Source organism: Prunus mume, linkage group LG2 (assembly GCF_029339155.1).
Source record: "Prunus mume cultivar Tortuosa linkage group LG2, ASM2933915v1, whole genome shotgun sequence".
Taxonomy (NCBI): domain Eukaryota; kingdom Viridiplantae; phylum Streptophyta; class Magnoliopsida; order Rosales; family Rosaceae; genus Prunus; species Prunus mume.
In genome coordinates, this window is record NC_142699.1 from 4,111,229 (window position 1) to 4,118,527 (window position 7,299).

Below are 7,299 nucleotides of genomic sequence, written 5' to 3' on the forward strand. Positions count from 1 at the left end.
TTCTTTACTAAAAAATTTGAGTATCTACGTGATATGACATTTAGCATCCAATAATGTGACCCACCTGTATGTTAATATTATCTTGCTAGTTGTCGATCATTTCAATACATTTTATTCGTAATGGGAAGTTAATGTGTCATTATTATATTGGGGTCTGGCTGAAAAGAGTGCTCTTTGAAAGGATCAAGCATGTGAGATAATTTTCTGTGTAACATAAACATGTCTACACATATGATTTGTATCTCACTTAATGACAAAGTTACAGATGAGCTGTCTTAATCGCTTACCTACTCATTACAAAACTGATATTAATTCATTGAAATAATAACATTTAATGAATATTTCTTATTGTATACTTCGCTGATAGGGCCCTGATAATAAATTATTTATTTGATATGCCCAGCGTAGTGCACTGGGCTTCAATAATTGGGACCCGCTATTATGTGGATGGGTCTCTCGATTATTGAAATTAATTATTAGAGACTTCATAGCCCAACAAATGCATCTGACATTTGAAAAAATGGCTCCAGAAAATGCTAAAAATTAATCGTTAAGTTAGCCATTTGTAATTCTTTTAGGTGAAGCAAAACGAATGTAATTTAGACATGCACAAAACACAATTCTTGCATTCCTTTCTCCATTGAGTTAGCCATTTGGTTTTTCATATTTAGTATATAATTTATATGAAATTGCATGGTCGAAGTGATGTCCCAATGACCAGTATTTGATCTTGTATCTTTCATAATCTAAAACCCTCCGAATCCATGGGAGCCAAGCCAATGGCAGATATCAAGAGATGATTGAGAGACATGCACGTGGGGAGGCATCACCATTAGCAAATCGAGGTAGCCATTTCTGCACGCCTTTAAATATTGTGTTTAGCCCGATGCCATACAACTTTCTTTCAACCAGAACCACGAGCCTGTCCACAATCTGATCCACCATTTCTGAGAAAGGCTTTTGCAGGTGATAGAGAACTTTTAAAGCTCTATACATTTTTAAACTTCCATAATCTTACTTTATAAAACTAGGGGTTTTCCAAAAATGGTATCTAAACTCTTATAGCATGTTTATTAATCTGTAATTGGATTAGGAGGAACTGAATTGAAGATGACGTGAACCAAGGAGGATTATTAGATTTCGAATTCTTCTTGAAGTTGTTTACTGAACCATATGAAATTGGAGTATATTCTCGTTATTCGATTAAAGTAGATGGTAAATTTGAATTTTTTTAATTTGTTTGGATTGACTGGACCCATAAGATTCGATTTGTACTAGGCAAACGACCAATAAGGAACATTGAAGATTTATATATGGCGAAGATCAAGGGCGTCTATTATAAAAATAAATCTTCCATGATTCCAATACATAGTAGTAGGACAAGTGTCAATCATCAGCTAAGTGATACTAAGTACACAGATCAAGAAGAAAGTTGATCTCCCATTATAACTTCTCCCTTTATTGGATACGATAATAACTTCCATTAATTACTTTATCTAAGAGTGGAAATCCCACTTTTCCTTGAATTCGGATGTTTGATGGGATATAATTTTAACATTGAAAACAGAAGCAGATGGACTTTATCTTGTATGAAGGAAGAAAAGCATGCTGCCATATATTCATTCATGATATGGCTCAACCAAACCTATTTCTGTGGCTGGTCCCAACTACAAAGTATCGTCTAAACAAAGTCTTTGCAATTGCAAGCTCTCTTTTTTTTCTTTCTTGGCAGAAAGAGTCATAGCTTGTACATGATGGGAAATATATACAATATAATTTTCTTTTCATTTTCTTTTATGATTGCCTCCCCTTATAATATATGATTCTTATAATGGTCCCAATCTGATATAAGTTGAGATAAGATTACATCAAAGCGCATTAATTTTCATTTGTGACGAGAATCTATAAAATCCTGATCATATGCGTGACTAATTACACTCTTGTAATATGCGCGTAGAAGTATCTTTTGAGATGAAAGTGATAATATTAATAAGTAAAAAAGAATCTTAAATGTAGTGGACGCCAAAAAACAAGTGGCCAAACCAACTGTTATACAAGAAAGGAACATGAAAATACAACTCCATCATAGTAGAAACCAAAGAAGGTAGAAAACCTATGATTACATAGAGCACAAAACTAAAAGGGATAGTTAGATTTCCAGCATTGGATAAAATCTTTTTCCACTAAATTTGTGTGTTAGAGTGAAGTTTGATTCTAATAAATGTATGTATAAAATAACTCATCATCATCAGGTTACATGGGAACTTTCCATAATGAGATAGCTAGGGTGGGGGCAAAGTCTACCCCATTTAGGTGTTTTGCAAAATAAATAAACACTAGTGGTAGTTCATAACCATAATTAAACATAGGTTATAATATGAAACTGTTGTTTTTACTTGTAAAGACATCGGAAAATATATCAGAAGTGAAGTAATTCTCTTAAAATGCATCACAAATATGAAAATAAACGATGATCATAACAGTCGGACACTACAATGTGTGAAAAAAACTGATGCTAAACTTCATTTTTAAAAAAAAAAAAAAAAAAAGGGATGCTTAATACCTTACAGACATTGGGAAATATATCATAAATGAAGTAGTTCTCCTTAAAAGACATCGAAGTCAACGTTATTTTGAAGAAAGCCAATAACTGAAGTTCATTAGGGCATCAGTTGGTATGAAGAGACAGATGTTGTTCATCGTAATAGGCATCAGTTTTTGCCTCATATCTTTGAAACTCCTAATTAGGATCACCTTACAATACATTAGTGTTTTACTGTAATAGGCAACGGTTTTTCCTCAATGTCTATTATCATTGTTTTGGTAGCGAATACTTGTACTTCGTGCAAAAAAATTATCTGGTGCATGCAGGTTGTCACAGCATTGATCTCTCGTACGTACGGCTTTAACTGGGTACAGGTTTGTCTATCTTCTCTCAGAGTACACAAGTTTTGAATAAAACTTAACCATTATGTTGACCAAGGCCAAGTGCCATGAGGAAGTATATTGACCAAATGATGACATTGGCCATGCCCAAGGATGTGTCTCTTCACAAGAGGAGGATCCCAAGGACGTTGAATTGCGTTAGAGCACTGGAATTTCATGTATTATTTATTGGGTTTGGTTGTAATTATTTATGTTAGGATCTATAAGAATCAAAGTTCTTTTAAAATGTAATTATTAAAATAAGAATTTATGTTAAAATAAAATAAAAATAAAAGAGTTTTATGGGATATTGTAACTTATATTATCCACCCATCATTTTCAAGTGTTGCTTTAATTCCAATATTTACAGTTCGCAATCTGCAAGCTTTAAATTATTGCAATAAAAAAAATTAAAGCATCATTATGTGAAGTTTGAGAATCCTACACTACTCATTTGAGAGGAGGGCGCACCATAAGAGTTTTCCTCCTATTTTTTATGCCAAATTGGAAGTGGTGTGCAAAGGTGTTTGTTACTATTTTTTTGTTTGTATCCAACGAGGATGTCTTACTTTCCCACTAAATAAATACTGGTCTAGCACCTACCAAGCTGTCCTACAATTCTTTAAAATAAAAAAAGGTTTGATAATTATTAACGATAATTGTTATTCACACTCCAAAACATTCATCATATACTTTTTTAAATTGAAACTTTTCTTTATATTTTTATATACGATGAGTGCATCATGACTTTTTCACAGTGTCAATAACAATTCTCTTATTCGATCGAATATTTTGATCATTTGACACAAAGTTATGAGTGTATTTACCACACTAATGAGGTTTTTAGTTGGATTAACGCACGTCTTGGTGTGCTCCCAAATTATTCTAAATTTAAGTCCTCATAAATATACACATGTCTTGGTGTGTGTGAATTTTCCATATCCCTTTCCTAACTTCCCACATTGTTTGCAACTCAATCTCAGATCTAGTGATAAATACTCATAAGACCATCCTGAAAATCACCTATGCATCTGCCACTTTAAAATAACCAAAAGAGTAGGTCACGTGCATCACGAGTCCCCATCACCATTTTCCACTGTTCCCTTCACGCTTATATTATTTAAAATAAATAAAAAAGAAAAGTGGAAAGTGGGTAGTTGTGGCCTTGGTTCCTCAGACTTATGAAAGACATTTTCCTTTGTACTTTTTCCAGAAAAATAAGGTTACCAAATGAGGAAATTGGCTTGGCAAGGAGCGTGATGCCCTTCACTTTGATTTGATGTTGCCACCAAAGCACCTGAGAGACCTTGTCCCTCTCTTTTTTGGCAACAACTATGAGCAACCTGAACCACCTGATGCTCTCTGCCAAGTGTGAATCTTGTCCCTCACTTGAGACAACAAGTTCCAAAGTTTTCGCACTGTCGCCTATAAATAAAGAATCATGGCTCTTTGTACTTTCAACCATACTAAACCTGGTAAAGATCATTTGGTAACTAGGAAATTATATACACTTTTCAATACAAACATTCAACTATTTTAGTCTTCTTGCTTGAGAATTTCGATTATTCGAATAGCAATTTTACAATACCTTTTTCTCTCTTCTTTTTCAAATATCTTTCCCCCCTCGATTCTGTTTTATCATCTGATTTTTTGATTTCTTACTTTGTATTCTTTATCCAAATTTTTTAATCTTGACGTCAGATGACATCAAACATTCATATGACGTGACCCACCATCATATTAAGAATATCTTGCTAGCTGTCGATGGTATCAATATGATTTATTCTTAAGAAAAGTTGTGCTTTTTAAAAGGATCGAGATTCTAAGGTAATTTATAGTATGTAAGAGTAACATAAAATGTTACTATTCGAATCTCACTTAACGATAAAGTGGCAGATGATTCGTTATAACGATAAATTTTTCACTCACTCGAGTGGTCATTGATGTATTGTGAGACTCACTTTAATTAATGATTGGAAATGATCACTCACTCGTGACCGATTGCACATAACATTTCTATTTTTCTTAAGTGCATTAGTTGATCGATGGGCCTATGTAATGTATTATTATTCGGTGCCTAGCGCATGACACTAGGCTTTAATAAGTAGGGTCCACCATTATGCGGTGGACCTCCTTATTATTATAATTACTGGAGGCTTCAATGCCTGAGAAATACGTATGACATTTGAAAAAATTACTCCGCAAAACGCTTAAAGTGATTATTCAAATATCAAAATGGATAAATAAAAAAAGATCAATTGGCTTGTAAAGGAATTAAGTTGCAATTACTCCTTTTAACACACTATCAGCTCTCCTATTTTTTTAGTATAGGAATTTACAAATAGAATGGCCCCAAGATGGATGGGAAAAAGATGATCCGTTTTGTTTCTTCTATGAACTTGCAAAATATCTTCAAACCTAAGTAACTTTTTGCGGACAATGGTGATTAATATTGATCAAAACATCCAATTCGAGCTACCACTACCTACTTTTTCATCTGGTCAATGGAGTCCTATGCAAATTATATATCTCTATCTCTACTATTATAAAGTCATATCAAAAGCAGTTGCGGTCAAATATAGGTCTCTTGAAACAATGAGTGATATTACAATAATCTGTGGCTAAGAATCCTTCATGCTGGTGGAAGAAAGATCCAAATTCCTCCCCTACGAATCTCATAAAGACTGGTGCTCGTTTCTTGAGCTTAGGGTCTTGGATTGGCTGACTCGCATCAAGGATTTTGGATGGGACCAATCAATAAGATTCGATTTGTACTAAGAAATCAACCAATAAGGAGCCTTCGAGATTATAGGCCGAAAACCATGGGCATATGCATTATAAAAATCAGTCTTCCATAATCCATTTATAAAAAGGGATCAGTCTTGTATAATTCGAAAGGTTGAGAGTAGGACAAGTGTCAATCATCAGCTAAAGGAAGAAGAAAGTTGATCTCCCTATTTCGGGTCATCTTTCATTCTCTTGCACCCAAATGAATGTTGGAGCTTTCCATGGATAGGTATGATTGGGTTTTAGCCATGCAAGACATCTACCAAACAGAGAAAGTAGCTGCGTATTTATATATATGAAGCTGAACAACATGTTGGTGGATGTGTATATCATTAGGCCAAAGGTATATTATATTTACAAGGGAAACCTAACAATTGACAAGGTAACCAACCATGGAAGCAGCATTAATTGGTAATAGATTTTTTTTTATAAAAAAACAGAGATCATGAAAATAACGACATACGGCATAGCATAGCAGAAGTTAATGTGATTAAAGTTTCTTATATTATATACAGTAGTGGAAAGTTCCCCCAAATTGGTATCTAATCGACATTTTCTTTCCTACTTTACCAGTCACTAAAAAGGATTTTAAAATAAGTACATCTTTTTTAAGGCCGAAGATAAAAATTACTAATTTTTAATTTTTAATTTTTAATTTTTTTGAAGTAGAGAAAAAGCATAGCTACTCGTCAGATGTTGATGTACACTTAGTGATCAACATTTGGTCCGCGGCCTATGGGCTGAAGTGAATAGTCTGAGGCCAGATCGATAAGAGTTCAGTTAGTTTGTTATTTAGCTTGCTCAGCCTAAGGCTAGATTTGGGCTTCAAATTTGAAACCCTCGGCCCACTCCTTCTAAGCCAATTTAGGCCCTACTCAACCTAGTCTGCCTAAGCCCATTTAGGAATGTCCCATCTATGCCCTTTAAAAAAAAAAAGAATTTGGAGCTCGTTTGGGAGTGACTCTAGATATGCTAGAATTACATATGGGGAGAAGCACCTCTCATGTGCTTCTCTATATAACCACTTTAAGGGCTCGTTTGAGAATGCTTATCTATGAAGTACATCTGCTCATAAGCGCTTCTAACAAAAGCGCTTTTATTATAAAAATCTTGAATTTTTATAAAGAATCTAAGTGTTTTTTGAAAAAGCACTAGTGCTTTCTAAAAAAGCACATAACAGGTTCGTTTCCAAAAAGCGCTTCTATGACCTAGAAGAGTTTCTAAACTTTTTTGCCAAACGCTGTCAGAAGCGCTTTTAGTTGTCAGAAAACTCTTTTAGCGTTTCCAGAGGCACTCCCAAACATGCCCTAAGTGATTTTAAATGATTATGGGGAGAAGCACCTCCCATGTGCTTCTCCATAAAATCACTTAAAACCACTTAAAGTGATTATATAGAGAAGTGATTCTCCATAAAAGTGCTTTTTGGCATTTTTAGAATCACTCCCAAATGAGCCCTTAATTTCGACTTAATTGAAATAATGTAATATGCAGATGAATTAATAAACTTCTCATTTTGTTTTGCACATGTTATGAATTAAGTTGATTTTTCCATTGTTGTTTGAAAATTTGCAACACAATTTTTAAAAG